The sequence below is a fragment of the Dipodomys spectabilis genome, unplaced genomic scaffold (assembly GCF_019054845.1).
Source record: "Dipodomys spectabilis isolate Male_0828 unplaced genomic scaffold, ASM1905484v1 ptg000015l, whole genome shotgun sequence".
NCBI classification, from domain to species: Eukaryota; Metazoa; Chordata; class Mammalia; order Rodentia; family Heteromyidae; genus Dipodomys; species Dipodomys spectabilis.
This window is the reverse complement of record NW_024870692.1, coordinates 7,103,149-7,121,288: the sequence shown is the minus strand read 5'-3', so window position 1 is coordinate 7,121,288 and position 18,140 is coordinate 7,103,149. Positions and strand designations below refer to the sequence as shown.

The 18,140-nt window shown below is 38.0% G+C and overlaps 1 pseudogene; it reads left to right on the top strand.

Moving 5' to 3' along the window:
* Positions 1 to 5,859: 5,859 nt before the first annotated feature.
* On the top strand, positions 5,860 to 8,116 carry LOC122095803 (annotated as a pseudogene).
* Positions 8,117 to 18,140: the final 10,024 nt, after the last annotated feature.

Sequence of the window (18,140 nt, the reverse complement as noted above, 5' to 3'; positions counted from 1 at the left end):
AAGTTCCCATACACATCCTCAGAGGTCATTGGCTCCATTGCTAGTGTCCGCAGCCCCCAGAGTCATCTCCTCAGATCTGAAACTCTATCTCTCCCACTGACTTCCTCAACAACATAAAGAGTACTTTGTTGAAGTAAAGGAGGCAGAGAAATGTGGCAAAGAACAGGCTTTCTTTGTAGGACTCTGAATGAAAATAAGCTGAGAAACAAAGGAGAGGCTATATTCAGAAAAGCAAAACTGAGGGACAGTGCCAAGAACCACTAGCGATAAATAAGACAGCTAAAAAGTGATAGGCAGAGGAATCTAGTAAACAGCTTGCAGCCTCAACCCACTCTCCTCTGTTAGGGGGAGAAAATCCTGGCATTCCTACCAGAAGACAGGCCAGGTGATCTCCAATAAACAACCCTAAACCTCACAGTGGGATAAATGCATACCCCTGTAAGCATCAAACCCTGGTATGAGAGGGATTTGGTGGATCAGTGACTCCCCCAGTGGAACAGGCTTGTGATTCTTAAATGCAGAGAGTGCTAGGGGCATGCTATCTTGTAGGTGGGCCTCCTGATAGAGTTGCCCAGGAAATCAAATTTTATTAACACCTAAGGCCAGACAGGTTTTAAAATTGGGAACTTGGAAACAGATATACACAATCTGTGATGCAGTCAGCTAGAGGTCAAGTAACTGGTAGCCATCAGAGGGGGAGATAGAGAGGGAATGATGACCTCCTCCTCAATGAGAACCTCTTCCATTGGACAAACAAGATTTTGTCAATAATACAAAGAAAAAAGAAATCTAGGCTCTGATAGTAATATGTGTGGATTACTGAGAGGCTAACTTACAAGTGTATTGGCAGACATATATAAGCTGTTGTCAGTCAACAGACTTACCCAGCAACTTCATTCCCTAGGGCCAACTCAGAAAACTGGTTAACTCCCACTATAAGCAACCAGACCACAGAGTGACAGCTTACATTGAGTGACTGCAAACAGCTTGTGGCCAGACAGACTTGGTACCAAGCCACAAGTGGAAGGGAGGCCTGGAGGCAGGAAAATAGACAAGATGTAGGTTCCACAACAGACAGTACCTGATACAGGACTGCAATTAGAGAAGGCATGGGCATGGAAGCTCTCTGAGGTTTCACCCTCCACTTAGGAGAGAACCACCAAAAACAGGGCAACAAGGAACCTTTGGAAATACTATGCCTAGTGGCAGGGATCTTGATGCTGGCTGCCCGTGGCAACTGGTCCTCCCACCTAAACATAAAACACAATGATCTTGATAGCCTCCAAAATTCTACCAAGAAGATGCAAATAACTGAAATGGTTCTACAACAATCCACAAAGCTAAAGCAGTAATGATCTCCAAACAGAGAAAGTTCCAGGACTAGATAGATTCATGATTAAATTCTATGCCTTCAACGGAAAAAGTCAGATAATGTGATGTTAGGAAAACGAAACCTCAAATATGTATTTTAATGTTTTTGTTTCTTTCATGCAAGTGTTTCTAACGCATTTATAAGATTATTTCTTTGTTGCTTTGTATGTCCCTCCCCCACAGTCTAACCCCCGCTTTCACTATATTTGATGTCAGTATAACATGTGGAGGAGATGGGGACAAACAAGTCGTTTAAGGATTCAGGTGGGCCTGTTGCAACAATGAGAAGTACAAAATGTCATGTCAAAACCAGCTTTACAATGTCGGTGTGGGGGGGAGGGGGGGTATGATTGGGTGGGAGGGAGGGGGGAGGCTGGGAAGGGAGGTGAAGGGTAAACAAAGGAGGAGGCTGCAATGCTTGGTAAGAAATGTATGCATTATCCTGCCCATGTAATTGTAACCCCTCTGTACAGTATGTTCTCAAATAAAATAAAATAAAATTAAAAAAAAAAAAAACAAAAAAAAAACAAATTCTATGCCTTCAAAAATGAACTAACACAAATAATATTCAAGTTCTTCCATAAAATGAAAAGGGAATAAACAGAGACAAAAGAGAATTATAGACCAGTGTGAAGACCATTGATGCAAAAATTCTAAAAAAAAAAAAAAAAATTCTTGCAAAGCAAATTCAACAGCACATTAAGATGATCACATACCATAGTCAATTTGGTTTTATCCCAGGAATAATGCAATGATGGTTATATGAATAACCATATGATGAATATATGAATAAATATATGAGGAATGAGATGGGTTTCTAGTCTTCTCACTCTTATTAAATGTATAGGCTTAAATTCTTAGAGCATGAGAGAAAGAAAGTAAAAGGCTATAAATAGGAAAGAGGTCAAAAAATTCTTTCCTCTGACAAACAGTTTTAGCAAGATAATAAAATACAAATCAACACACAAAAATCAGTAGCTCTTTGTATATATCAACAATGAACAAGCTGAGAATAAACAGGAAAACAATCCCAAAACCTCAATAAAATAATGAAATAAAATACTAGGAATAAATTTAACTAATCCTCTACAATGAGAACTATAAGTTCTTGAGAAAAGAAATTGAATACTTCCCATGTTTGGATAGTCAGAATTAATACTGTGAAAATGGCTATACTACCAATGGCAACCTACAGATTGAATTCAGTTCCATCAAAATAAATTCCAATGTCATTGTTCATGGAAACAGAAAAAAATCTAAAACTTGTGGGACTATAAGAGACCCTGAAAAAATAAAGTAATCTTGAGCAAAAAAGAGCAATGCTAAAGATAACACAATACCAACCTTCAAGTTATGCTACAGAGCCACAATAACAAAACAACCTGGTAATGGCACAAACACACTTACATAGATCACAAATAAAAGACACAAAACAGCATATATGGCAACAGTCATCTGATTTTTAACAAAGATCCAAAAACATACATTGGGGAAAACACAGACTTTCCAATGAAAGATACCTGGAGTACTGGGTATCTACACGTAGAAGACTACAGCTAGATTCCTATCTCTAACTCTGTTAAAAATATCAATTTGTAATAGATAAAATAAAAACACAGAGAAAACACTGGAAGAGAAAGGCATAGGTGATCATTTTCTAAACAGTTCTACAATTGCCCAGGAAATAAGAATAAGAACTGACCAATGAGAGTACATGAAATTAAAAACCTTCTGCTCATTAAAGTAAATAATGACTAGAATTATATGACCACCACAGAATTGGAGAAAAAAGCAAGACATTTCTTGGATAAAAGGTTCAAATCCAGAGTATTCAAGGAGTTCAAAAAAAAAAAAAGCATCCTAGGAAAATTAACCCAACTAATAAATGGTAAAATGAACAGATCACTCTTAAAATAAGTATAAATGGCTTATACGGCTTATAAATACATGAGGTACATGAGGAAATGTCCAACATCCTTAGCAGTAAAGAAAATGAAACATCATAAAGGTGCTGATATTCCATTTACCCCAGTCAGAATGGCTATCATTAAGAAAACAAAGAGCAACTCTTGATAAGGATTGAGGGTGGGGGTAATGAGGAGAAGAACCAGTGTACACTGGGAATGTAAATTACTGTAACTACTGCAGAAATAATATGGAAATTCATATTTTACAAAACTAAAATATATCTCACTGATGAATATATATCTGAAGGAGTGTAAATCAATGTGAAAGAGAGATGCTCACATTTATCATAGCACTATTGATAATAGCCAAGCTATGTAATCAACATACTCAACAATCAGTGAATGAATAATACATACATATACATATTATATATTATATATTTATATATATTGTTTGTATTATATATAATAAATGGACTATTATTTAACCAATAAAAAAGAATTAAATTTTGCTATGCAGAAACATAGATAAAACTAGAAACTATTTGTTGAGTGAGACAAGGCAAGTTTAAAAAGTCAAATATTGCATATTGTAACTCCTATGCAGAACCTAGACTTAAAATGATATGAACAATAGTAAAAATGGGGCATGAGTGGAAAGAGAGAATTGGCTATTGAAGCAAGAAATCAGTGTGTGATTAGGGAAAGGGAAATGAGAGGGTACTTGAGTGGTAAATATGATTAAAGTATATGTAGGTAAAGTATGTATATATATGTACATATACATATATATATACAGATATACACACAATGCGTGAATCTATAGCATAATAAAATTAAATAATTAAATTAGATAAAATTAAAGTATTTATACATTTATACATATAAAGTACATATATAAGGAAGCTCTATATTTAGTCTTTTGAGTAATCTCCATATTGCTTTCCAGTGTAGTTAAAGAAGTTTGCATTCCTACCAACAGTGTAGTAGTGTTTCCTTTTGGCCACATTCCTGCCAGTATCTGTTATTGTTAGTTTTCTTTTTGTGTGTGTGTTGGTCATGGGGCCTGAACTCTGGGCTTGAACATTATCCCTCAACTCTTCAGCTCAAACCTAGCACTCTACTACAACTTGAGCCACAATTCCACTTCTGTTTTTTCTGCTTATGTGGTACTGAGGAATCAAACCCAGAGTACTCATGCATGCAAGGCAAGCACTCTACCACTGAGCCACTTTCCCTGCCTACTAGTTTTCTTGATAATGCCCATTCTAACTGGAATGACATAGAATCTCAATGTTGTTTGGATTTTGCATTTCTTTTATGTCCAAAGATATTGACCAATTCTTCATGTGTCTGTTAGCTATTCCTACTTCTTCTGAGAAGTCTCTAAGTCTTTAGCCTATTTGTTAATTGGATTGTTTCTTTAAACATTTATTTTTGGGTGGTTTGTTTTTTGAACTCTAAGTATATTTTAGATATGAGGCCCTTGTCTGATGCATGACTAGTAAAAATTTCCTCCCATTCTGGGGTTTTCTATTTATCTTGCTAGCTATGTTAGCCATGCAGAAACTCTTCAGTTTGATGCAAGACCATTTTTCCAGTCTTTTTTATGACCCAGCAATCCCACTCCTGGGCATTTATCCAATTGACCACAAATCGGGACACACTAAAACCATGTTTATTGCAGCATTGTATACCACAGCTAGGATATGGAATCAACACATATACCCATGAGTGGATGAATGGATCAAGAAATTAGTATATATACATAATGGAATTCTATGCTTCCATCAGGAAGAATGACATTGCCTCATTTATAAGGAGATGGAAAGACTTGGGAGGAAAATCATATTAAGCAACATAAGCCAGACCCAAAGAAACATACATTACATGGTTTCCCTTATTTGTTATCATTAGAATGTACCTATAAACCTATAAGGAAACCCAATGGGTAGTGAAAGACACTTGGACAGGATAAATTAAACAGGGCTCTAAACATTAGAACAGTGAGACCAAAGGAAGATATTCTTAGAAGTTTACAAGGGCTCAATGGCTATGTGCATATGATCATATAAAATGATGCTTATCAAGACATAGAAGCCAGAGTTTTTTTTTTATTTTACTTTTTGTGGTTTTTGTTTTATTATGCTTTTCTCCATTTGTCACTGTTTTTGATTTTTGTACCCTTTGTCTTGTATATAAGGTTATCTGATTTGGGAAGGGGAAGCCAGACATGGTGGGGCAAAGGGCGAACTAATTCAACAGCGATACTGACTAGACACTATGCTGGAAATGAACTAAACAACTTGGGGGGAAGGGGTGGGGAGGGAAAAAACTGGAAGAAAGTGAGGGAAGAGGTGACACTTTCAAAAAGAAATGTACTCAATACCTGACTTATGTAACTGTAACGCCTCTGTATATCACCTTTACAATAAATTTTTTATATATACATATAAGTGTATAATTATGCATAGCAAAATAAATACAGTTAAATTAAAATTAAAGTATATATATATATTGCATAATAAAATCCAATAAACACTTTTAAAAAGTAAACAAGGAGGTAAGGGGGTAACGAATTATGATCCATTATATCAATGGAAATAACACAATGAAACACAATGGTAATAACACAATTCATATAGCCTAATAACAATTTTGACTATAAAATGATTAAATCTAGCTAGAATGGAGTGATTCATGCTTATAATCCTAGCTACTCAGGAGGCTGAGAAGATTGTGGTTCAAATCCAGCCCTGGCAGGAAAGTCTGTGAGACTCTTATCTCTAGTAAATGATTTTTTTAAAAAAAGCTAGAAGTGGAGCTGTGCCTCAAGTGCAAGAGCACTAGCCTTGAGCAAAAAAAAAAAAAAAAAGGCTCAGGGACAGTACTCAGGCCTTAAATTCAAGTTCTAGGATGTCACTGATGAATGTGTGCATACGCACACACTAAACACACGCGCATGCACACACAAAATTAGATCTAATCTGGATACTGATGGTAAATATGTTCTAGGACAATAGGAGTCTTTAACCATACTTTAGCAAATACCAAAACGTTGTTTGTGATTATATACCATGAACAGAACTTTTAATACCTCATTTCAACTCCAGAAATCCTTTTAGTTATTTGTCATTATTCCTGCTTTACAAATAAGGATCTGGAAGATGTCAGACAACTCTTTTAAACACTAATCCACTTCTTTTCAGGAGTTGCATTGGTCAAATAATGAGCTTGTAAAAAAAAATCTACTTTCTACACCCTGCTCTGCCCTCTTTCACACGGAACTCTATTATAGAGAATTAAAGGTTCTACAATTTATTAAGAAATCTGATAGGAAGTAGTGTTTGTTCCAATTGTATGTGTGTGTCTCTGTGAATGACATGCATACCCACTGAAATTCTAGACTTCTTTTAGGGTCAATGAAAGAATTACTTTCAGAAAAATGTACACACTGGATCCTTTACTTTAACTTAAAAAGTTCGTGTTTACTAGATGACATCTAGGGATATAGTTTAAAGATGGCAGTGTTTTACCCTGGGAAAAAAAGGAGATAACTACTTCTTAGCTTTATCTGTTGGCCTCTGTGTGCACCGCTCCTGAGGATAGAGCATTCAACTTTTCCGCAGCACTGAGCCATGAGGGAGATCAACGTGGAAACCAGATTGGCAGGAAGTGTTGGTAGATTATAAGCAGTGAACATTGACAGCACTGGCAGCTACCACAGCGACAGTGACTTGCAGTTGCAGAAAACCAATGCATACTTTAATGAAGATGCTGGTAACAAATACATCTCTTGGGCCATCTTGTTGGACCGAGAGCCTGACACCTTAGATTCCGTGTGACCAGGACCATTTGGCCAGATCTTCAGGCCAGTGAATTTCATATTCGACCAGAGTGGGGCAGGCTAGAACTGGCGAAGAGCCACTACACAAAGGGAGCTAAGCTGGTGGAGTCGGTCCTGGCTGTGGAGAGGAGGGAATCAGAAAGGTGTGACTGTCTCCAGGGTTTCCAGCTGGCCCACTCGCTGGAAGGTGGCACCAGGTCAGACATAGGCACCCTGATTCTCAGCAAGCTCTGAGAGGAGTACCCAGACCCCACCATGAACACCTTCAATGTCATGCCCTCGCCCAAGATGTCCGACACGGTAGTGGAGCCCTTCAACACCATGCTCTGTCCACCAGTTGTTGGAAAACACTCATGAAACTTGCTGTATCGACAACGAGGTCCTGTACAACATCTATTTCCTCGCCCGGAAGCTGCCCACATCCACGAATGAAGACCTCTACCATCTGGTGTCGGCCACCATGAGCGGGGCCACTACCTGCCTGTGCTTCCCAGGCCAGCTGAATGCAGACCTGTGCCAGAAGGCTGAGAACGTGGTGCCCTTCCCCTGCCTGCACTTCATGCCAGGCTCTGCCCCCCTGCCCCGCCAGGCCAGCCAGCAGTATTGGGCCCTCACGGTGCCTGAGCTAACCCAGCAGAAGTCTGATGCCCAGAACATGATGATCGCCCCTAACCCCCACCACAGCCTCTACGTGACCATGGCTGCCATCTTCCAAGGCCGCAGGTCCATGGAGGAGGTGGATGAGCGGACGTTCAACGTGCAGAACAAGAAAACAGATACTTTGCAGAATGGCTCCCCAACATGAAGATGTGTGTGACATTACCCCCTCCCTTCCCCGAGGCCTCAAGACATTGGCCACATTCATTGGCAACAACCCGGCCATCCGGGAGCCCTTTAAGCGCATCTAGAGCAGTTCACCACCATGTTTGGTCACAAGGCCTTCCTGCACTGGTACACCGGAGAGGGTATGGACAAGATGAAGTTTAGCTAGGGTGAGAGCAACATGAATGACCTGGAAAGAAAGAACCAGTTGTGCCAGGAGGCCACTGCTGATGATCAGGGGGCAGTTTGAAGAAGAGGACTGGTTGAGGAAGAGGTTTAAGACTTAATTGCTGGCAGTGCAACTGGCGTGCTTCTCAAATGAACCGTGCTTTCGTGAGCTCCTGTTGTCCTGCAGTGGGGTCCTTGCTGTGTATCACCATGCTCAGCTTGCCTGTCAGGACCTTACTGGTAGTGAATGCCCTAATGTGGATTTCTTCTAGAGGTGACAGTTTTTAAACCCTATTCATACAAATAAAGAAACACACATTTTATACCCTGAAAAAGAAATCTCTGAAAGAGATCCACATCTGAGTCAGTATCAATATCAGCAAACTGTATCCACGTGAAACTTAAGACACAGAAAACAACCAGAAAGTCTGAACAGCAGCTCATCAGTCGTTCATTGACTTTGCTACTCCATAAAGGTTCATTCGTCACTCACAGCACATTGATTACTATTTAGCACTTGTGTTTAGCAGGCTTGTTTGTATTGTTCTCAAAGCCTACTTCATAGACACAGCATAAAGTCACCAGGGAGAAAAAGAAAGTTATTCCTTTCAGACACACTGACATGCACCAAATAATGAAATTGAGAGGAAGGGAATAGAAAACTGCCAGGGAATATAAAATATTAATAAACAATATTTCTCTAGGAAAAATATAATAGATGTCTTTGAACTTGAAATTTTCAGATAAAAGTATCACGAGCCCAAGATTTGTTGTTGTTGTTGTTGTGGGGCTTGAACTCAGGGCCTGGGCACTGTCCCTGAGCCTCTTCGTGCTCAAGACCGGAGCTCTGCCACTTGAGCCACAATAGCACTTCCAGTTTTTTTTTGTTGTTTTGGTTTTTTTGGGTTCTGTCATGGAGCCTGAACTCTGGGCCTGGGCGCTGTCCCTCAGCTCTTCAGCTCAAGACTAGCGCTCTACCACTTGTGCCACAGCGCCACTTCTGGCTTTTTTCTTTTTGCTTATGTGGTGCTGAGGAATCGAACCCAGGGCCTCGGGCATGCAAGGCAAGCGCTCTACCACTGAGCCACCTTCCCAGCCCATACTTCCAGTTTTTGAGTGGTTAATCGGAAATAAAAGTCTCACAAGGACTTTTCTCTCTCAGGCTGGCTTAGAACTGTGATTCTCAAATCTCAGCCTTCTGAGTAGCTAGGATTATAGGCGTGAGCCACCAGCACCTGGCCAGCCCCAGAATTTTTAAGCAGTGCTTACTGCTTCAGCTTAGCTTTACACACTGGCTCTCCACCAGAAAAGACATGTTATCTCAACAACAATTAAGTTGTTCAAGACCCAGTATAAAGGTGATTTGAATAGTCCTGCAGTAGTGCAGATGACAAATATATGACAGCAGATGACAAATATGTTTTAATTAAATGCTGAAGCACACGGTCTTAAACCGAAGCTCTACATAGCCCAAACATTAAAAACTCCATAGGCAAGGTTAGCAATGTGGTTCCTTTGCCACTTTTCTTGTTTGCTAAAAGCACAATAGCTTCCCTTGTCTGTTATTGTATACAACAAGCATGCAATATTGTTTTAACAACTATGTGGTATGGGATACATCCATGCATTGAGCATATAGGTGCTTAGCTAATTAAAAAAAAAACTTTTGTAGCGAGGAACTACTATCAGTGATAAATGCATTTCATTTAGCCAAATTATCTGTTAGTTACATAAAAGATTGGGCACCATTACTGTGTACTGGTATGCAGAGAGTTACACAGAGGTACAAAATGCACATCAAGGGCCAATTACACATGAAGAAATACTGATAATTACGAGGGCTGGTTAATACTTTGTATTATTAAGGCTGACAGCAAAATCCTGTTTTCTGTGTTGTTTATTCTATTGATACCAGATGCTTAATGCAAAGTAAAATAAGACAGTGCAGTACAAATTAATATTGTTCTGCAAAATAAAGAAAATTACTGTGTGGAACATGAAATATAGAATCTAGAAGCCAGATGTTGGAATCCCTGTTAAGCAACAAGGTGGCTAGAAGTCTGAAAACTTAGTAAACATCAATCATGTATCTTATTTCTACTCCACATTCAGTGGAGTGTTTTGTGGCCTGTGGTTTCCGTACATTGTAGCCTGAGGAAGATTATTCCTTTTTCTCATTTAAACAATCCTATAAAAATATGCTTTCTGTAAATGATGAGACTGCTATGTAGATTCTCCTGGATAGACCATATCCAGATATTCACTGAAACCATCGTACCTGTGAAGACATTATCTTAAGGTCAAAGGTCCCTGAACAGCAAGCTGTGTGATAAAAATTTTCTCTTAACCCTTCAAAAATAATTTCTACAGAGCGGCATCATCTGGGGTTAGTAAGAATCACAGGCCTAACAAATGTGGCTTGGTTTGGTTAAAATGCTAGTTGTAAAATATACTTTACAATGCAAGGGAGGAAAATTCATAAAGGCCAATTATGCTTGATATACGATAGATGATTATAAGAGCTGATTAATATTTCTGAATTATTAGTTCTGACATTGCCATCATTTTTTTCTTGTCTCTTCTGTTGACACCAGATGTTTAACGCAGGGGAAAAAAATGTGACTATAACATTATCTGCTATATGTGTGGCCAGAAAATATGTTTGGTGTTATCTGTATGTTGGCATGAAGATATATTCATAATATGTAAGACAAAAACAGATGGCTTAAGAATTTTCATTCATTGTTAGTGGTGAATTTCTATGGTGACCCACTGTAGAAAAATAAGGGCAAAAAGAAATTTTCTATGACAAAGAGGATTGCATTTCATCTCTTGGATAATAGAATGTGTCACTTTTATAAATTGGTATTATTAGTTGCAGAGGTGATGAGATATTATGTATTAGACTCTGCCCATATAAACTCAAATTTCAGTTGGTATCAGCCCTAGACAGTGAAGTTTCTTAATGAGAGTTGCAAACATCAATTTAGCTTTTACAATACAGAGCGTACTATACATATGAACTTAATTTTCCTAATAATCCCCTGTGAGATGGGAACTATCATTATATCTTCCTCTTAAAGATCTTCATTTCACTTGGGGCCTGGACAGGTGGAGCAACCTGACCTTGATCACACAGGTATTAAATAACTGAAATTTGCACTCTGTAGATCCCTTTTCTGAAGCTATACTTTAAATACACCACCATCACTACTGCCTCAGATTTTCCTCACCCTAATTCTTTGCTTCCCTTATATTTCAGCTGGACTATTATTTACAACAAGTCATGGCTTTAACTTATGACAAGAGATCTTTTTTGCAGATAGAAAATAGAAATGAAAAAGATGCCAACACCAGGTACTGGTAGCACAGGCCTATAATCATAGTTACTCAGAAGGTTGAGATCCGAAAAGTGTCAGTTCAAAGACAGCCTGGGCAGGAAAGTTTGTAAGACTCATATCTCCAACTAATTACCAAGAAAGCCAAAATTAGAACTGTTGCATAAATGGTAGAGTGCCAACCTTGAGTGAAAAAGCTAAGGGATGGCAATCAGGTCCTAAGTTCAAGCCCAGTACTGGAACACACACACACACACACACACACACACACACACACACACACACATCACAAGCAGACATTTTAGTATTGCTTAATTCTTTAACCATAGTTTATGCCTTAATGGCATGAATTAAATCTTTCAGTTAAAGCAGAATCTCTTATTTATCCAACCATTCAAATCTACTATTGTTTAATAGATAACTTACTCAAAAAAAATCATAAGGTTTCAATTTTGATAGGATTCCAGCAATTATGGAAACATAAATTGCTGAGAATAGATTTCTTTTTTTTTCTAATTGCGAAAATACAGTATAGAGGGGTTACAACTACATGGCCAAGATAATGAGTACATTTCTTATCAAGCATTGCTGCCTCCGCCTTTGTTTCCCCTTCCCATCCCTTCCCATCTTCCCCCCTCTTCCCCGCGCCGCCTCCCCCTCCTCCTATCCCTGCCAAAGTTGTAAAGTTTGTTTTTCGACATGACATAACGACTTGTACATCTCATTAACCTCCCATCTAAGAAAAGCCCAGGACCAGATGGTTTTACAGTGGAATACTACAAGGCCTTCAAAGCAGAGCTCACACCAATACTCCCCCAGCTCTTCAATGAAATTGAAAGAGAATAGGTTTCTAACAGGAGACTGGCCATGGGAGTCAGTCCTGTGCAATGATAATGACTGAATGATGACACTGATTGTATCAGCATCAGTTTTTCACACAATAAAATGAAAATAAAATGCCAAAGAACTTGACTCTGTGTCTATGGAGTTCATTTATTACTTTGGAGCCATTTAATGCTTTGTTTTCAAGTACTAGAAACTTATTTTTAGACAGAAGAGTATGCTTTTATCTTAAAACATTTTAATGTATTTTTGAAATTATCTTCAAGTAGTTTTACAAAGGGTTTTAATTCAACATATCAGTTTATGAGTCCAATGCAGCTTGATCAATGTCACCCTTCCCATCATTCTCCCTATTCTCTCCCAACCCTACCTAGGAAAGGAAAGGAAATACTTGCTTGGTATTTATATACTAATTTTTATTTTAAAAAAGCAAACCTAGTTTGTAGTATCACAGCAGTTGTTGTGATAATTCTTTTTTTTTTGGAGGGGGGGGGGGTCTGGTCATGGGGCCTGAACTCTGGGCCTGGGCGCCGTCCCTCAGCTCTTTAGCTCAAGGATAGTGCTCTACCACTTGAGCCACAGTGCCACTTCCGGCTTTTTTCTTTTTGCTTATGTGGTGCTGAGGAATCGAACCCAGGGCCTCATGCATGCGAGGCAAGTGCTCTACCACTGAGCCACCTTCCCAGCCCCAGTGATAATTCTTTTGTTTATCTTTCCTAAGAGAAACTCCTTGAGGTAAGGGCCAAGGAACTAGGGAAGTAAATGTGCCATCAGGAATAATAAGAAGTTTTTCTTCAGAGTGAAACTGCTCGCCCAGCCACTTTCAAAACTCAGACGATGTATGCAAGGGATTGTTTAGCATCACAGGCCTGAGTTTCAGGCTGCAATTCATATGTTGCAGGCAGATACTACCTCAGCCAAAACAACTGAAGATGCTAGGAAATGGTTGTCCTCCAAACACTTTGTGAATATTGTGAAGCTGGTTTTGGATTCTTACAAGCCAGAGCATTGAGATGTTTCACTCTATCATAAGAAATCTGAGTGTATTATTAACATTCAGATTTATTTTCCTAAACAAATGCTTTTAGATTTATGTTTTAGGGAACTGAGAGAGAAGGGACAAGAAGAGTAAAGTACTATTAAACTTCTTAGAAGATAAAGAATAGACTAGGGATCTTCAAAGGAAATGACCTCCCTGAGAACATTTTATTTCCAATATATCTAATGACATGGTACATTGGGCAGCCCAGTGTATTTAAGGGAATGGTGTTTTGGAATTTGACAGAGCACCTATACTCAATCCTGTTTGAACATTATAGTCACTGTCAGAGATTCAAAAATATAAATAGATAAGTAAAACCAGGAGCTGGTGGCTCATGCCTGTAATTCTAGCAATTGGGAAAGAAAAATATAGAAGATGAAACACTTACCTCTAATTAACCACCACAGAGCTGGAAGTAGAGGTGTAGATCAACTGTTAGAGTATCAGCCCTGACCAAAAAGAGTCAGGGATAGCACCCAGGTTCTGAGTTCAAGCACCAGCATCTTTAAAAAGAGAGAGAAACAAAAGTAACAAAGAAAAATCTTTCTGAGTCTTCAAATCATTAAATCAGATTTCCTAGAACTTAGCCCTAGACTCTGAGGTTCTTCTGTTATACTACAAACATGGAGTGGTTTGAGAACCACAGAATGAAAGATTGTTCTGTCTGTATGTGTTTCAGTAGAGCATTATTAATTAGGCTTTCCATAATCCTGTTATAACAATTTGAGTTTTAATGATTCTTTATGTAATCTAGAAAAGTAAAGAATCTATCCAGACTGAGCAAGAAGGAAATTCAAACATCACTCAGTTTGATGAAATGTTGCATGGACAGATTGAATATTATTTTAATTACATTGTTAGATAAAGAAAGGAAGTGTATTGTAGGGCATGTTTGTGCATTTGGTTCTTTCAGAAAGATAGTTCCTGATAATGCAAAGTATTATCTTGTAAATGTAAACATTTAGTGAGTTAAGACAAGAGTGTGACTGGAATTTTGTACAAATGAAAAATGGATATCTTTTGGGAAGTGGAGATAATGAGTAGGCACAGTAAGGAGAAGTTTGATAGGATAAGATGTAGTCAGTATCAGTACCTTGGAGGTAAAGTAGTCCCAATAGTATGTCTAAAAATGGCCTCACAGGAGTTAAATGAAAAGGCAAGTTATTTAGAAAAATGTCTCACAAATCAAATCCTTTAGAAGTCATTCTAAAATGTATGAAAGTTGATTATTTCTTCTTTTAGTCTGTCAGGAAAACCACCTGAGATTCTTTACACAGTTTTGTTTGGTGTGCCAATGTCTCTCAGGAATTTCTCAGGATCATATCTGAGCAATCTGAAGGAATGGAGTAATGTTACCTTTCTGAACAAAGAGCAGGTTTGCTTCCCACTTAGTACTGGAAAATAAATTGCTTTTCTGAACTCAGTGATCCTCAGCTGCAACACATGGCCACCAACAGGCAAACTACATATTTGATTCACCCTTGATACTCTCAATGGAGAATTCAAGTATTTCAGTACTTGAGAACACAAATTAACACATTGGCATCTTGATTTACATATCTATCTCTCATAGCTTTATTCAGTGTGAATCTATTCTAGACCATCTTATATTTCCTGATATGCATAAAACCACATTTCTCCATACAGACCAGAATCCAGAGACAGCCACAGACAAACTGCTACATATGACATATCATCTCAATATCCAATTGCTCTTTTTCAACATTATATTTTCCTTTCTTCAGCCTAAGGTTTTATGAGATTCAGCATTTAGATGTTATTTTATTTATAATGAATAGTACTTTAGAATGAGGTGGTGATTTGGCTGAGATCCACAAGACTATAGATTGAGACCAGCATGGACAGAAAAGTTTGCTAGACTCCATCTCAAAAATAACTGAGATATAGAACCAACCCAGATGCCCCCCCATAAATGAATGGATCAAGAAAATATGGTATACTTACAAAATGGAATTTTATTTATTTATTTATTTTGTCGGTTGTGGGCTTAAAGTCTGGGCCTGGGCACTGTCCCTCAGCTCTTCAGCTCAAGGCTAGCACTCTACCTTCATTTTTGTTACTTAAAACCAGATCTACATGGATCCATACCCCAAATTAACTTCCAAGAGTTTCTATCTGCAAACCCAGAGCCAGCATATGCCGTATTTATTTTATTTATGCACTTTATACAAATATATAACTTATACAGAATAAAGATAGCATATATAAAATGTATGTGTACATTTGAGACATATGCAGTCACAATATTTTTTTAATTTAAATAAGTCACTAAGAAACCAAATTAAACCTGATTACAAATTCAGATTTATTATTGCTATTTATGAGAAAGAACTTACTATTCGTTCACCAGAGTAGATGATCAGAGATAAATATTCTGTAAAATCTGTCTGATTTATACTCTGCTAATTTAAGGAGAAAAGGCAGCTGTTTTATAGTGTAGTAAGACTATATCAGACATTATTGTGAATATTACAAGCACTCTAATATGTCATGACCTTGAAGAACCAAGCCTGGTTCTTTAGAAAACTCTTTGAATGGTCCCCTGGGTGAGACACTTTCTAGTAGGTTGATAAACAGTAAGAAGGTTTGTTAGCATAAAACATCAGGTCATAAAAGATTCATATACATTGGCAACTTAGAGTTATGTTCATCTTAAAAACAGAAGGTTTAAGTGACTGTAATGTGAAGGTACACTAACACAGATTTCATCAGAACTAAATGGAAAAATCACATGGAACCTTAATATGTCTATCAAAAGCCTACAGACTTCATTCCTTACTGATGGTGCTTTGCTAGGCATCTTATATAAACATTTTTTTAGTACCATGACCTCATGTTCTTCACTCAGCTTTCTTGCTCACAGTTGTCATTCTACCACTTGAGCCACTCTTCCAGTCTAACATTTTGCTGTTTAATAGATGAAGTCTTTCAAATTAGTCTGTCAGACTGGCTTTGAACCTTGTTCCTCCGGGTCTCACCTTCCTGCATAGCTAAGATAACAAAAGTGGTTCTATAGCACCAAGCTTTATGTAAACTTAGAGAAATGCTATAAGTCGCTTAATTTTGTTTCTCATCTCTGAATAAAACTCATCATTTCCTGCACATAGATATAACTGTTTGGAACTGTGTTAGGAAGATTTCTGCCTCCATATGGCTGAGATTAAAAAGGTACACAACTACACATCTGTCTGATGCAGCTCATTTTTTAATGAGGCCTCAAAATTCTAAATCAAGTTCCATTTGCTTGTTTCCTCTGTGGCATCACCTCTGAGCTGGGTAAAGAGGTCATTTTTCTTACTTTTCTATTTTTTAATGTACTTACATTAATCTATCCAATCTAATACATATCTAATGCCCTGATATGCAAATATGTCACATCCACATTTATTTCCTTTACCCAAAGTAATAACTTTTTATAAAAAATAAACAAACCTTCCAAATCAACAACGACTTTTCAGTTATTGAATTAAAATTTTTTTGAAGATGCTCAGAAGACAAATATAAACAATATCAAGGTTCCTCAGAGAGGTCTTATGTAATATTATGCATATGAATATTTCACTTTATCTAGGGATGAACAAATGTATGCAACAATGCTCTGATGCTCTGATACCCAGAGCAGTTCAAAAGTATACACTGCACAAAGGCAAACAAACTGAACATTTGGTCAAATCTACCTAACATGACTGGGATTCGAAAATCACTTTGAAAAAGGATTCAATTTCCTTGTTCAGAAAAGTCTTTCACTGTATTTGATGTCTGTATAATTTGTGGAGGGGAAGGGGAAAAACAAGTCATTTAAATAGGGATACAGGTGGACCCATTGCAACAATGAGAAGTACAAGTCCTTATGTCGAAAAACGAACTTTACAACTTTGGGGGGGGGGGAGGTTGGGAGGATGGGAGGATTGGGAGAGGGGCAGGGGGAGGATGGGAAGGGATGGGAAGGGGAAACAAAGGAGGAGGCTACAATGCTTGATAAGAAATGTACTCATTATCTTGCCCATGTAATTGTAACCCCTCTGTACAGTATTTTCACAATAAAAAAATAAAAATTTAAATATAAAAAAAAGAAAAGTCTTTACCAAGTATTTAGAGCTTTATGGAAATCTAGGAAAACCAAAAAGAAGGTTGCTTCTCTTGAACAAATCACACAAAGCCATTTGCAGAGATCCACTGCACAATATAAACAAACAGTCTTTATATCTTCCTCTATTCTGCCATACTTGGCAGGGATCTGCATTCCAGTTAACACGAGTCACCCTCAATGGAAAAAAAAATGATCTTTCTTCCTCAGTGACCACTTCTGGAGGAACAATGTGAGTTAAACTTTCTTTTTTGATTGTCATTCCCTAGAATACTGGAATGGACTTGCAGGAGATTCGGCTATGTGATATCATTAAAATACCGTACCTTTTTCGTCTTTTTTGTATGTTTTTTATTATAAAAATGCTGTACAGAGGGGTTACAGTTACATGAGCAAGGTAGTGAGTACATTTCCTATTGAGCATTGTTGCCTCCTCCTTTGTTTTCACCCTACCATCCCTTCCCTCCCATCTCCACAACTACCCCCTGCCCCTGCCAAAGTTGTAAAGTTCGTTTTCAACATGGTGTTTTGTACATCTCATTGTTATAGTGGGTCAACTTGTATCCTTATTTAAGCATTTTGTTTTTTCCCTTCCCCTCCCCGAATTAGAGTAGTGTATATACAAGATGCGGGGTTCCTACATGAAAATAGGGGTTATACTGTGGGGGAGGACAAGCAAAGCAACAACTAAATC